Source organism: Schistocerca americana, chromosome 7 (assembly GCF_021461395.2).
Source record: "Schistocerca americana isolate TAMUIC-IGC-003095 chromosome 7, iqSchAmer2.1, whole genome shotgun sequence".
NCBI classification, from domain to species: Eukaryota; Metazoa; Arthropoda; class Insecta; order Orthoptera; family Acrididae; genus Schistocerca; species Schistocerca americana.
The window spans coordinates 394,076,635-394,092,512 of NC_060125.1; the positions used below are offsets into that span (position 1 = coordinate 394,076,635).

General features: G+C 39.4%; 1 protein-coding gene across 1 annotated transcript in view; it reads left to right on the forward strand.

Moving 5' to 3' along the window:
- LOC124621816 (probable E3 ubiquitin-protein ligase HERC1) overlaps window positions 1–15,878 on the forward strand; it is a 766,600-nt gene that overhangs the window by 735,395 nt on the left and 15,327 nt on the right. The window lies entirely within an intron of this gene.

Consider the following 15,878-nt stretch of genomic DNA (forward strand, 5'->3'; position numbering starts at 1 on the left):
CAGTGGAAGTTTTAAACTAAGAAGAGTGTTCCTGGAGCCACACTGTAGCAATTCTGGACATGTGGGATGTCTCATTGTCCTGCTGGAATTGCCCAAGTCCTTTGTAGTGCACAATAGTCCTGAACGGATGCAGGTGATCAGACAGGATGCTTACATACGTGTCAGCTGTCAGAGTCATATCTAGATGTATCAGGGGTCCCATATCACTCCAACTGCACACACCCCACACCATTACAGAGCCTCCACCAGCCTGAACAGTCCCCTGCGGACATGAAGGGTCCATGGATTCATGGAGCTGTCTCCATACTCGTACACAGCCATCTGCTTGGTGCAATTTAAAATGAAACTCATCTGACCAGGCAAAATGTTTCCATTCATCAACAGTCCAGCTGGTGTTGATGGACCCAGGCAAGGCATAAAGCATTGCGTCGTACAGTCATTGAGAGAACAGTGGGCCTTCGGCTCTGAAAGCCCATATCGATGCTGTTTCATTGAATGATTCACATGCTCTTACTTGTTGATGGCCCAACATTGAAATCTGCAGCAATTTGCTGAAGGATTGCGATTCTGTCATGTTGAACAATTATCTTCAGTCATTGTTGGTCCTATTCTTGCAGGATCTTTTTCTGGCTGCAGTGATGTCTGAGATTTGATGTTTTACCAGGTTCCTGATACACACAGTACACTCGTGAAATGGTAGTACAGGAAAATTCCCATTTGATCATTACCTTGGAGATGCTGTTTCCCATCGTTCATATGCCGACTATAACGCCGTGTTCAAACCAACTTAAATCTTGATAACGTATGATCGTAGTAGCAATAACCATTGCAACAACTGCACCAGATGCTTGTTGTCTTATATAAGCGTTGCCGACCGCAGCACCATGTTCTGCTTGTTTACATATCTCTGCATTTGAATACGCATGTCTATACCAGTTTCTTTGGTGCTTCAGTTTATATGTTTTTAACATTTACAGTATTTTACTACTGAAAGTTTTATAGTAGGAGACTGAATTTTAGTTATACCCTGGACTCAATCAACAGTGTGCTTTCCCATTTGCGCCAGTCTTTAGGGAAAAAATTGGCTCAAGAGCCCTAGGGAAGCCTACAACCTTGAATCACATAATTGCTACATTTGTCAGAGGTAATCGGCTTTTCTTTCGAAACAATGTACTGTTGTGATCAGCTATTATAGTGTTATCAAATATACTGCAAATTGTACAAGTTACATGTTCAGAATAGATTGTTGAGTATGTGATTTCAATAACAGTGTGTCAATTGTATATTTTGTTCTTTTGTTTTGATGTTACTGTAGGAGTTGTATTTTAATTACAATGTGGGGAAAAGACTAGCATTTCTTCAGTTAACAAATATTCTCCTCCTCTGGAGACAAAAGTAGCTGAATCGTGATATCGCAATGATGTCAGCAATGTTGTCGGTAGGGTGATGTTTAAGAATGTTGATTGAGAATTTGGAAGAGCCATACTGGATTTTCAGCTGTGGGTGAGGTTGGTTTGATGATCAGCAACACCATCAGGGATGGACAACACATCTCTCGAAAGGTGTATGCTTGTCTAAAGCCATTTTGTGCATGAAGTGTAATCCTTTTCAAATGGTTGAAAATGAAGGCTTTTTAACTCTGCTAAAAGTGGTTGCACTTTGTGTGAAGTACCACCAAGGCAAATTTCCAAGAGGATCCAATTTCAAGCTGCTCAGAATTGCTTCAAAAATAAAATCTGTATTGTGGACACATTAACAATCATGACACACAATTGTACAGATACAATGCATTGTAGAAGATGTGACATTCATTATCTTGATGACTATGAAATGGAAATGGCTACATGTGGTATCTCTAAGTATACACACAGGTTAATATATTTCAAGCATGTTATTGTAGATTTGTAACAAATGAGGAATAAATAACATCAATTTTTTTGCAATGGTGACTCCGCCACACACCGTCGGGTGGCTTGCGGAGTATGGATGTAGATGTAGATGTAGATGCAGGAGTGATCATTTTTCAAATGTAGGAATTATGTTATAATGTTCTTGCCCCATTGTTTTAAATTCTACAAACTCTTCTACACACATTATATGCTATGCAAATTAAACAAAAAAAAAAATTCACAGTTGATTCTGGCATAACTCTTTAGCTTCAGATTGAGCACACCAAATGAATGTTACAACTTTGCAGATCATCTGTGTTTGAGTTTGATTGCACATTGTAATGGCTTTGAAAGCAAATATTTCATACTTTTCGATTATGCCTTGGATAAAAATGTTTAGATTGGCAGGCATTTGGAATGTGAATGATCTATTAATTTCCTATGGCTTTTATATTTGGCTTGATGTCTCTCAAAGCCCTTACTATGGCTGATTTTTTTAATTATGATAATTTTCATATTTTTGTCGATCCTTAACTACTGCCCATTATTGGTCATCAGGGAGATGTAGTTCAGTAGATGAATCTTGGTGACAGTATGATGATACTGCCATTTTGGTGAGTGTATGGTGTGATTGCCATTTTGCACATGGGCCACACAGATGTCTGGTTTCCCACAAGCATATAGCATTCTCATTTATACCGAGTTTTGAGTGTAGCTGACCAGTGTTTGTGATTATCAGTAAAAGTGAATCTGCTGTTGAAAGCAGAACATGGAAAGCGATTGATTCATTTTGAAAAGAGCAGCTAACATTTACTTTAAAGATTATGAAATTCTTTGGAACAAGGCAATGATGAACCAGTGTCTTTTGTATCATGTGTCATAATTTTAGAACTGGAGATGTTCATGATGAAGAGCTAAATGTAAGGATGAAAAGATAACTGTAAGGATCACAACATCCAAAATTGGTTTTGGATTTTGGATCAGATGGATAGGAGGAGCACAGCTGGTACACCCCAACAGGAAGCATCCTTACTCTTATATTTTATTCACCTTCCTTAAACTTACACACTATTCCATTGTGGAGGTGGGACTTGCAACATTATGTTAAAAAGTGCAGTGTGTTTTCATTTTTTCTATTTATTCCAAAAAAATTTAAGAAAATACAGAAGAAAAGCCTATCTTGTTTTTGATAACACAATTATTTCATGCTAGAAAATTCTTATTATTGAAATTAAGAACACATATTGTGACAAAATCTTAAGACTAAACCTTATTTCCAATCTTCCAAAAAATGTGGTAACATGAGGTAAATGGGATGCATAATGCTCTGCTAACTTACACAACTACCCCCATGAACCATGGACCTTGCCGCTGGTGGGGAGGCTTGCGTGCCTCAGCGATACATATGGCCGTACCGTAGGTGCAACCACAACGGAGGGGTATCTGTTGAGAGGCCAGTCAAACATGTGGTTCCTGAAGAGAGGCAGCAGCCTTTTCAGTAGTTGCAGGGGCAACAGTCTGGATGATTGACTGATCTGGTCTTGTAACACTAACCAAAACGGCCTTGCTGTGCTGGTACTGCGAATGGCTGAAAGCATGGGGAAACTACAGCTGTAATTTTTCCCAAGGGCATGCAGTTTTACTGTATGGTTAAATGATGATGGCGTCCTCTTGGGTAAAATATTCCGGAGGTAAAATAGTCCCCCATTCGGATCTCCGGGTGGGGACTACTCAAGAGGACGTCGTTATCAGGAGAAAAAAAAAACTGGCGTTCTACAGATCGGAGCGTGGAATGTCAGATCCCTTAATCGGGCAGGTAGGTTAGAAAATTTAAAAAGGGAAATGGATAGGTTGAAGTTAGATATAGTGGGAATTAGTGAAGTTCGGTGGCAGGAGGAACAAGACTTTTGGTCAGGTGAATACAGGGTTATAAATACAAAATCAAATAGGGGTAATGCAGGAGTAGGTTTAATAATGAATAAAAAAAATAGGAGTGCGGGCAAGCTACTACCAACAGCATAGTGAATGCATTATTGTGGCCAAGATAGACACGAAGCCCACGTCTACTACAGTAGTGCAAGTTTATATGCCAACTAGCTCTGCAGATGCTGAAGAAATTGATGAAATGTATGATGAGATAAAAGAAATTATTCAGGTAGTGAAGGGAGACGAAAATTTAATAGGCATGGGTGACTGGAATTCGAGAGTAGGAAAAGGGAGAGAAGGAAACATAGTAGGTGAATATGGATTGGGGCTAAGAAATGAAAGAGGAAGCCGTCTGGTAGAATTTTGCACAGAGCATAACTTAGTCATAGCTAACACTTGGTTCAAGAATCATAAAAGAAGATTGTATACATGGAAGAATCCTGGAGATACTAGAAGGTATCAGATAGATTATATAATGGTAGGACAGAGATTTAGGAACCAGGTTTTAAATTGTAAGACATTTCCAGGGACAGATGTGGACTCTGACCACAATTAAAAGGTGGGAATTTAAGGAGATGGGACCTGGATGAACTGACTAAACCAGAGGTTGTACAGAGTTTCAGGGAGAGCATAAAGGAACAATTGACAGGAATGGGGAAAAGAAATACAGTAGAAGAAGAATGGGTAGCTCTGAGGGATGAAGTAGTGAAGGCAGCAGAGGATCAAGTAGGTAAAAAGACGAGGGCTAGTAGAAATCCTTGGGTAACAGAAGAAATATTGAATTTAATTGATGAAAGGAGAAAATATAAAAATGCAGTAAATGAAGCAGGCAAAAGGGATTACAAACGTCTCAAAAATGAGATCAACAGGAAGTGCAAAATGGCTAAGCAGGGATGGCTAGAGGACAAATGTAAGGATGTAGAGGCTTATCTCACTAGGGGTAAGATAGGTACTGCCTACATGAAAATTAAAGAGACCTTTGGAGAAAAGAGAGCCACTTGTATGAATGTCAAGCGCTCAGATGGAAACCCAGTTCTAAGCAAAGAAGGGAAAGCAGAAAGGTGGAAGGAGTATATAGAGGGTCTATACAAGGGCGATGTACTTGAGGACAATATAATGGAAATGGCAGAGGATGTAGATGAAGATGAAATGGGAGATACGATGGTGCGTGAAGAGTTTGACAGAGCACTGAAAGACCTGAGTCAAAACAAGGCCCCGGGAGTAGGCAACATTCCATTGGAACTACTGACGGCCATGGGAGAGCCCATCCTGACAAAACTCTACCATCTTGTGAGCAAGATGTATGAGACAGGCGAAATACCCTCAGACTTCAAGAAGAATATAATAATTCCAATCCCAATGAAAACAGGTGTTGACAGATGTGAAAATTACCGAACTATCAGTTTAATAAGTCACGGCTGCAAAATACTAACGCGAATTCTTTACAGAGGAATGGAAAAACTGGTAGAAGCCGACCTCGGTGAAGATCAGTTTGGATTCCGCAGAAATGTTGGAACACGTGAGGCAATACTGACCCTACGACTTATCTTAGAAAATAGATTAAGGAAAGGCAAACCTACATTTCTAGCATTTGTAGGCTTAGAGAAAGCTTTTGACAATGTTGACTGGAATACTCTCTTTCAAATTCTAAAGGTGGTAGCGGTAAAATACAGGGAGCAAAAGGCTATTTACAATTTGTACAGAAACCAGATGGCAGTTATAAGAGTCCAGGGGCATGAAAGGGAAGCAGCAGTTGGGAAGGGAGTGAGACAGGGTTGTAGCCTGCCCCCGATGTTATTCAATCTGTATATTGAGCAAGCAGTAAAGGAAACGAAAGAAAAATTCAGAATAGGTATTAAAGTCTATGGAGAAGAAATAAAAATGTTGAGGTTCGCCGATGACATTGTAATTCTGTCAGAGACTGTAAAGGACTTGGAAGAGCAGTTGAACGGAATGGAAAGTGTCTTGAAAGGAGGATATAAGATGAACATCAACAAAAGCAAAACGAGGATAATGAAATGTAGTTGAATTAAGTGGGGTGATGCTGAGGGAATTAGATTAGGAAATGAGACACTTAAAGTAGTAAAGGAGGTTTGCTATTTGGGGAGCAAAATAACTGATGATGGTTGAAGTAGAGAGGATATAAAATGTAGACTGGCAATGGCAAGGAAAGCTTTTCTGAAGAAGAGAAATTTGTTAACATCAAGTATAGATTTAAGTGTCAGGAAGTCATTTCTGAAAGTATTTGTATGGAGTGTAGCCATGTATGGAAGTGAAACATAGACGATAAATAGTTTGGGCAAGAAGAGAATAGAAGCTTTTGAAATATGGTGCTACAGAAGAATGCTGAAGATTAGATAGGTAGATCACATAAATAATGAGGAGGTATTGAATAGAATTGGGGAGAAGAGGAGTTTGTGGCACAACTTGACAAGAAGAAGGGACCAGTTGGTACGACATGTTCTGAGGCATCAAGGGATCACAAATTTAGCTTTGGAGGGCAGCGTGGAGGGTAAAAATCTTAGAGGGAGGCCAAGAGATGAATACACTAAGCAGATTCGGAAGGATGTAGGTTGCAGTAAGTACTGGGAGATGAAGAAGCTTGCACTGGATAGAGTAGCATGGAGAGCTGCATCAAACCAGTCTCAGGACTGAAGACAACAACAACAACAACAAGAACTTACACAAATCATTAGTGGGCACCCATTTGATTTCATTATGAGAATCAGGTGGAAGGTAATTAACCTGTTTTCACATTTTTTAATTGCCCTATCTTTTTAATATAAAAATATGAAATTAAAATTTTTGCATATTAATGATTGTGAGACTGAATTACTAAAGTGAACATCATTAGGCCTCAGTAACATTGCCAATACTTACATTTTTACAAAAATATTAGTTTTTGTGAATATATAATTTACCTTACAGCTGCTTAACATTGTAAACCGTGCACTCCAAATACACAGCTTATAGTGACATAAAAATAAAAGGAGAGAGATTGAAACTGTTATTTACTTCAGTGAATATTAAACTTGAAATGTTGAAGTTAGAGTGAATGTTGCTTGAGTGTTAAGTTAAATGTTAATGTGCTTCAAAAAGAAGTTTTTCCCTTTAATTAAGAGCACTGCCTTCAAATGGATCTAAGCTGTGAGGACTGTCCATTATGTATGTGTTTAATAAGTTTACTTCTATAATAATAGGTGCGCACTGTCACCATAATGATCAAGCAGTAGCAGTATGAAACTGTAGCTTCCACACTCCAAACTGCTGCTGTTGCACACCGCCCTCCTGAAAAGCTTATTTAAGTTTATTTCTCAGGTTGGACATGAGTGGCTACCTACACTTGTAGCACGATGTGGGATTTATGAATGTCGTCATTTCAGTTCTTGGGGGAGAAAATATTTGAGAGATACAGTTCCAGTGCAAAGATGGCCTATTGTGAAGGAACTGGACAACATGCAGGTTCAAACTAACAATCATAAAGCTGCAGATATGAATGTCTAATTGTGCGCTTATGTAAACTTGAAGCACAAATTTCCAAAGTTGTTGAAATGGTGAAATTGCTCACTCTGAAAAATATTTATTTAGACAATAGCTCTCTTTAATAAAAGAACCAATTTCACATTTCTGTTCACAAGATATTGCACCTCAGTGTTTAAACAAACTTAGTTCTCTAACTAATTCCATAATGGCTGTCATGCAACAATGGAAGTAGATCCGCTCCAACATTACATCTTTCTATTCCAATATCTCAAGCCACAGTAAAAAATATTATTAAGCAGTGTCAGGGATGCTATACCAGCAAATAGTAGCATCACCTATGCAAAGTTTATTCTTGCAGTCACTTTCTTTCCCTGCCCCAAAATAAATTAATTCTCAAGCGCACATAGTGTGGAGTTTGTTGAACTACAGTCTGTGCCATACAACACCATCAGTATAGCTGATATACACAACCATCTCAAAATCAGCACATTTCTTATCTCTTAAGTCAATTTGTGTCATTACATGATGCTCCTCATGGTAGCGAAACTTTTTTAAATAAATACATTTTGCCACCACTAAGAACGACTAAAGACAAGCAAGCATGTACTCAGTATCAAATGCTGTAAAGAACACAGCCACAGCAGATACAGTCACTGAAGATAGCATAAAACAACAAGCTAGCATTCAGTAAGGTTGACTATATCGGATGTTCAGGTACAATAGAACAGCCAGTTTTGCCACGGCAATTTATCTTTAAGATTTCCCCATTTGGGCAAGTCTCTCCAGAAACCTGTGGAGAACAATGAGAAAGACCCGTCAGACTTCTGCTCACCTGACTCCATACCAATCACCATCATATGAATTTACAAGATAAATAGTTGATAAGCTTAAATGGTTTATAACCCACATAGGATTTAAATTGAATGAATAGAACTGTGAAGTAGCAGTTGCATGCATATTGGTATTACATCACAATATTTGTCCTTTGCATAATGGGATAAGTTTTCATACCATTCATCAGTGTCTATTCATGTTTGCTGTGAGAGTTGGGTGTAATTAAGAATGTTCAAACACGGTTCTTAAATCATCGGTGGGACTTGAAGACACCATTGGCGACTTGAAAGGCACCATTGGCGAAACTGTACGGTAGTTGGGAATGGAAGGTGAAGAGCTCGAGGGTCTAGAAAGTCGAAGAAGGGAAGTCCTCCTTGGTGGAGAAGCAAGTGGGGTAGAACAGGAACCGGATTGATCATCAAATCTCAGATATTTGTGGGACATGATAAGATTGTCAGAAGTTGATTCATGTTTTAGACAATCACTACCTCATTAGCAGTAGCAGAAGATTTTCTGCACAAATGTCACAGATTGTTCACAGAATCTATGGTTCACTCACAGCTTTTCATTAACACCTCATCCAAGTCTTCTGCATTCAACTGGCATATTCACAGTTTGTGTGTTTCAATAATTTGGGCTTTCTTTTTATTTATGTCTTTTTATATGTGAATTGAAGATTCACATCGTCACTATAGACACTGCCACTGCCACTGCCACTGCTTCACTAGAAGATCATAGTGGTATGTATCATGACATCCATCTTCAATATTGATGATTATGGTACAAATATTTTAAAACATTACTCTCTTCCATCTTCCATTTAAGTTTGATTGTATATTCTGAACCGGAAAATTTTATTGGGCATGATCATTTATCTCTTAGCTAAAAATCAGCTGAAGGCTCGAATACATATAAATACTCTCTCCACAAGATTTCAGCCTACAGTCCTCACCATAAATCCCTTTACCAGCTGCCCTACTAATACAATTTAATGATTCATAGCATTAAAAACATGGATTAAATTCATTACACGTCACACTTGTGACACAAAATTATCACGTCACTTATGTGTTGTCTAGGGTCCACAGAACTTAACTTTTTGACAAATCATTATGGAATATAACTAATCTGGCAATCCTATCTCAGAAATAGAAACTTAACACTACACAGAGAAATCATCAATCACTATATGAAATAACACATATGATTATTATAAACTCTCATCTCTTTAGGAAAATTGATCATGTTTAGTACACACATTCACATAAGTACACTCAAAATTCGAAATTATCCCCAGGTTTCTTTAACAGTTGAGGACACAATAATAAACTTACATACTACAAAGAAGGCATACATACCACATCTACTTAAATATACTGTTTACAAGAAATTATCTTCATATTTACATTTCATCTGAGATTCATCTCCTCAGGAGAAATATCACTTTATGTCTTGATGTGGGTACAACCCTTGTATCCTGTGCATTACTGGACAGCCTAATAAGTAAGCTCCAGGGTGTGAAATTCTTAGTATTTCAAATGAACCAACATCTAAGAGTTGCTATTTACTATTTCACCTCTTCAAGAGTGAAGATTTCAAATGAGTCCACAAAAGTACTTGCTCATCTACATTATATGTTTGCATCCGCAATCTCCTTTTGTCATATGCCCGTTTCCAAACCTTAGCTTGTTCAGTCAGTTTGACTAATGGTTGTCTCATCTTCTCCTTCCACTGAGGATTCTCAACTGGTATCCTGGGTATCTTTCGCACCCACTCATCCCTCTCTTCTTGTTGGAACATCAGCTCCACTGGTGTGAACTGGGTTGTCATACTTGATAAATGGTTCATAATTTCTTCATGCTATGCCAAGTAGTCAATCCATTTTGTCTGCCTGTTGTGGCAGTATGTCCGCACAAATTGTTTAATTCCTGGGTGACTCTTTCAACTGGTTTCCTTTTTGGCTGGTACCTGGAATTTGGTACCTGCTTGAAACCTGCTCTTTTGAGTGCATGCCTTTGAGCAAAACATGTGTAATTTGCTGCATTGTCTGAAAATACAGCATGTGGTTTGCCATTTCAGAAAAGGAGCATAAGTTGCTATTTTCAATGGGTACACCTTGACATACTTCATAAGTACATCAAAGAACGCTACAATGCACCTACATCCACCTCTGGCTCAGAGTACTGGCCCACAGATGTCCACACACATGATGGCCAGGGGCTTGTCCACTGTTTTGTGGTGGTATGGTCCTTTACTCTAGTGTTTATCCAGTTTCTTTTCTGATATATTTGGCAAGACTTGATTTCTTTCGACAGTTTCCTTCTGATATCAGGGAAGTAGCAATAGTTTCTTATCTTAATCGGCACACTTGCGAACACCAAAAGAGTTGTTTTTTTGTACTCTTGAGGAATGCAGACACACCAGTCCTGTCCATTCTCACTCTCATGGTGGAATAATACTTGAGTTATGATTTTATTAAACTTGTGCAGTCTGTCGTCTTGTTGGTGTTGCAGTGACTGCCTAACATTTTACCAATTGTCGTCTTGTTCTTGCAGCACAGCCATACTCCGAAAATGTTCCAGGTAGTATCTGTTGTTTACCTGATCCTGCATCAACAAGACAAGGGTATCACCCATTTGTTCCTCCACAACTGTTTCTGGATTTAACCCTTTGGGAGTCTCAATAGGGCATCCACTACTATATTCTCATTGCCGCTTATACAAAGTGTATCAACAAGAATCATCCAGTTTTAAAAAATCATAACTATTATGTTATTGGAGATATGTGCATGGACAACGTACTGTTGGAAAGAGCAAACTCTCGAGTTTTACATGGTTCCTTCTAGGTATCAGCAGTTCTAGTAAAATTGGTGCCTAGATAACAGAAAGCGTTTTATGTTCTACATTTTGTGCAATGCGAGTCAGTAATAACTGTTCATTGTGGCTTTCATACTAGGTGTGATGTGGATCCTGCTACAGCACACAGCATTAGTTGATGGCATGAACAATTCCGAGAGGGACTCTCCAAAATTTAATGTGTTTTGTACAGTTGCCGAGAACACTGTTGCGGGAAGCACATATCTCGATATGCTTGAGAACTTTCTTTTCCCACAGTTGGAGACTGATTTGAATGACTTCAATCAAAAACAGGATGGGGCACCGCCACACTGGCATCTGGAAATGCGGGAATTTTTAAATCAATGGGCTACTGAACGCTGGATCGGTCACGCTGGACCAAATGATCCAGCGTTACATTACTGGCCTCCAAGGTCGCAGGACCTGACTGTATGTGATTACTTATTGAGGGGGTTTATGTTATGTGCCTCCATTACCAACAACAATGAATGAACTGAGACATCACAAAACAGCAGCTGTGGAAGCTGTAACTCAAGACATGCTCACTGCAGTGTGGGAACAATTTTAATATCACATTGACATGTGCCATGTATCTCAAAAGGGGCGAAAACTTTTTGATTTTCCCATTCATCGAAAAACAAAATTAATGGTATATGTTTATTAGTTTCAGAAATGTGGATGTGCCAAATCAGATGATTCTTTTTGATACACCCTGTGTATATGATTTTAAAATTGTATTCTTGCAGTGCCAAAATCCATCTTGACAGCCAGGAATGCATTAATTTACAAGTTTGCAAGAACTTTAGAGCTTGTCACAAAATACACCACTGTGTTGGCTCCAAACAGATAATAACTGAACTTGCAGAAAGCGCATACCTCTGCCAGCGCTTCCTGTTCTGTTGTAGCATATGTCATTTCGTATTGTGACAGTGCTCTGCTATCAAGTGCTATTGAACAAAACATTGACTTTCTGCCCATCATCCTCACCTGGAATAGGCAGGCTCTTAATCCGACTGAAGAGGCATCTGTCATCAGACCAAAATCTAGTAACATGTCTGGGTGGTACAACAGCTTGGACTCTACCAACACCTTGATAGCATTAAATTCTTCATTACATTTGATTGTCCAGTGCAAGGCGGCATTCTTCCATAACAGATTAAACAATGCTTCTGCATTAAATGACTGATCTGGCACGAACCTTCAAAAGAATGAGATGAGTCCCAGAAACTCTTTCAATCGTTTTTCATTCATGGGATATGAACATTCTTAAGTGTGTGAATCTTCTCAGAATCAGGCAGAATTCCTTTCATATGAAGCAAATGGCCAGGAAACTTTGTCTTTTCCAAGGCAAATTGTGACTTTTGCAAATTTGCTAGCAACCTAGCTTTTCTAAAAGCTTTCAGTACATTTGTTTAATAGCTCTGTGTGTTCCACCAGGTAGCTGTTGCTATTAACAAATCATCCGCAAGGAGTGCAAAGGGATTTGTCACTGCCCAGATCCCAATACATAATCCACTCCGGCACTTACATTAAGGCCGAATGGGAGAACCTTAAAATGGTAGCTTCTTCCTGCATGTAAGAATGTTGTATACTTTCGTGAAGGCTGATCAAGGCTAATCTTCCAATATGTTGAACACATATTTATTCTGATCGAGTACTGTACACCATGAAAGATTTGTATTAACTCATCATTGTTCCCTGTGTACATATTGGAACGATTATAGTATAATTCATGGGGGCCATTGAGTACTAGGCGAGCTTTTCCGTCACTATTCGGTACCATGAGGAGCAGGCTACGATAGAGGCTGTTCAAAGCTCAGTTAAGTCCCACAAAACCATTCAGCTGATCTCTTCCTCTACTGCAGATTTGCAGATTACCCAGGAGATTGGATAGAAAGGCAGAAAGTCTTATGTGAGTAAACTTCAGGGTGGTAGTTTTGTCCCTTTACATGGTCAGGCGTTTCCTCATAGACCTCATAGTAACTGTTCATTAAGCTGGCTAACTGATCTAGATTAAGGTGTGTTGGCTGTTCTCTAATTTCTTACAGACCTGTCCCTCTAATCTAAGAGCTGTCGTATCTCTGTTAATACACATGGAGTAATTACAGTTGCTGTCCATAATCAATTTAATATGTGCCCTCTGCAATATCACTCGCGCTTAATCCCCTCCCTGAGAAGGTCTAATTGGACTTTGGCACCATCTATTTTAAATATAAATTTGCCTGTCGAGAAGTTGATACATTCATCCTTCTCACAAATGCTTTCCCAACCAGCAATACAATCAACTGATAACTTATTTATCACAAGGAACATGCATTTCATCACATTTCCAAGTTCAACTACCAACATTGATGGTATATTATTAATTATGATTGGCTGCCAACTGCATCAACTATCCTAAAATTGCGGGTGGAAGAGGGGACAATCTTTCCTTAAGTGATAGTTTGCCAGAAAAACTGTGAGAGATCTCGTTAACCAGCACACCCATATCCAACACCATCTCGACTAGAATGGTTAGTGTCTGCACAGAGCTCTTCTTTCAAGTCAACACCTTCATTATATTGGAAGACGTTAACCTTCTGTTGATAGCCCTGTAGTCCTCACAGACTGCACCTCTGGGGCACTATGTGGTCGTGTTGTAGTTTAACGGCGTAGTGCCCTATTGTAGAGCACTATTCTCAGTCATATCTCTGACTACTGGCAGCTGTTCCTGCCAGTTTGCATCCATGTTTGTGATTGTGACATCTGACTGTTTGTCTGATTCCAATGGTTGTTATGGCTCATATTATTGTTGTTCCCATACATTGGGTTGAACCTACAGTTTGGTCAGTTATGCTTGCTCTTATTTGGCCTAAAATTAGAACCTTTTCCATGTGCTTGGTTATAATGGTAATGACTATCATTTCTGTATTGGTGATCTTGTGGCTGACTATTGTTACTACTGTTGACTATTTGACCACTCATTTTGTTATAATTGCATGCACAGCTGTTGTACTGACTAGAGCCAGGCATATTATTACTCATTGGTCCTTCTATAACTTTAATGTCCTCTTGAATTAGCTCTATTGATTCTAATACTGACAAGAACTCTTCGACATTATATTCATTGGCATGGATGAGTTTGTCCCTGATTTCAACGAGCAATTTTTATTTTAATATGCACAGCAAATATTTATGGACAATTGTCTCATCCCAATACCATCTTAAATATCTGTTTTTGTAAGAGGAGACTTCTCAGTTAAACATTTGTTCTTTAAGCCTCTCTTGTTTGCTACATGACCAAAACTTTGCTAGAAAATCTCTGTCAAACTCTTCGTAAGTATTGCACTGCTCAACCATACCTATAGCCCATAACGTAGGGTCCCCTTGGAAATAGCCAACCACATGGCTAATTTTGTGAGCTTCAGTCCATGCTCTTGGCAAATCTCCATGAAATCCTCATATGAAAACAACTAGATTTACAGATTTTTCTCATTAGAACTAGATTTACAGATTTTTTCTCATCAGTGAATGGCTGAAACTACCTGTGTTTGAGTAATTTATCTCCATGAGCATGGTCAGATATAGGTTTGTTGGTGACAATACACCTGTAGCAGCATCTGAATTGCAATTTGTGAGTACTTGATACACTTGCCAATTACTTGTATTGTGCTTGGTATGGGGCTGTAGGTCTGTGGCATTTGCACATAACATTCCTCTACCTTTGGTGTTTGTAGTGCCTCTTGGTCCTCTTCTACATCTTCTGAAAATTTCTTCACCGACTCATTAATCTGCTTCCTCCACTGGACGAAGTTAGGACCTATTTATTCCTTTATTTTGCATTCGGTACTGGAGAGTAAAACTATCTACAGTTGCTTGTATAGTTTGTTGCACATGAGTCTCAACTTGCTTCTCTTTAATTGTAGCCATTCTTCAAGTTTTCTAGAAAAAAGTTTTTGATGCTCATCAACTTTTCTACATTAAAACCTGGTAGCAATCTGTGCATTCAACTGATCTACTGCAGACGTAGCCATACCTTGACATTCCCGCAAAAGTTTGATTTCAAGTGCCATACTCTTTTGCTGTGGGGCTATCTCTGTTACATGTGATATTATCTACTCCAAATCCTGCTTAGTCATGATATCTTCCACCTTACTATTTATGTCACCCTGACTAATACTTACAACCAAACAGTGGAAAATCCAGGATGGAATGTAACAGTGTTAGAGAAGGAAAGTTGCTACTCATTATATAGTGGAGATGCTGAGTCATTGGTCACTGTCCTCACCCATCCAGCCCCCTCCCTGTTCCCATTCCAGCACTACACAGCCGTCATTTCACCAACACACCCAGTCTTTTTATTTCTCTCCTTATCTGCTACCCCCCCCCCCCCCTCCCTACCTCACCCCTGCCCTCCATCTAAACCGCAGCACTTCACTGTCGGCCACCCCCACTGTACTATGCCTCTCCCTCTCCACCCCAGCCTCCTCCTTACCTCCACTCAGTCGCCACTCCCATTATACACTGGTGCTGCTGCTTGCAGTGTAGTTTGTCGCCTGAGACTGCAGTCATGTGTGCAAGTTGTGTGTGTGTGTGTGTGTGTGTGTGTGTGTGTGTGTGTGTGCGTGTGTGTGTGCGTGTCTGTGGGTGTGTGTGTGTGGGTGTGTGTGTGTGTCTGTGTTGTGTGTGTGTGTTTGTGTGTACTGTTGACAAAGGCCTTAATGGCCAAAATTGTAAGAATCTTTTTGTTGCGTAGATCTGCGGCTCAGCATCTCCGCTATATGGTGAATAGCAGCTTTGCTTCTCTAATATTGATTAGTACTTACTTCGTTCACAGTGGAGATGCTGAGTCATTAGTCACTGTCCTCACCCATCCAGCCCCCTCCCTGTTCCCATTCCAGCACTACACAGC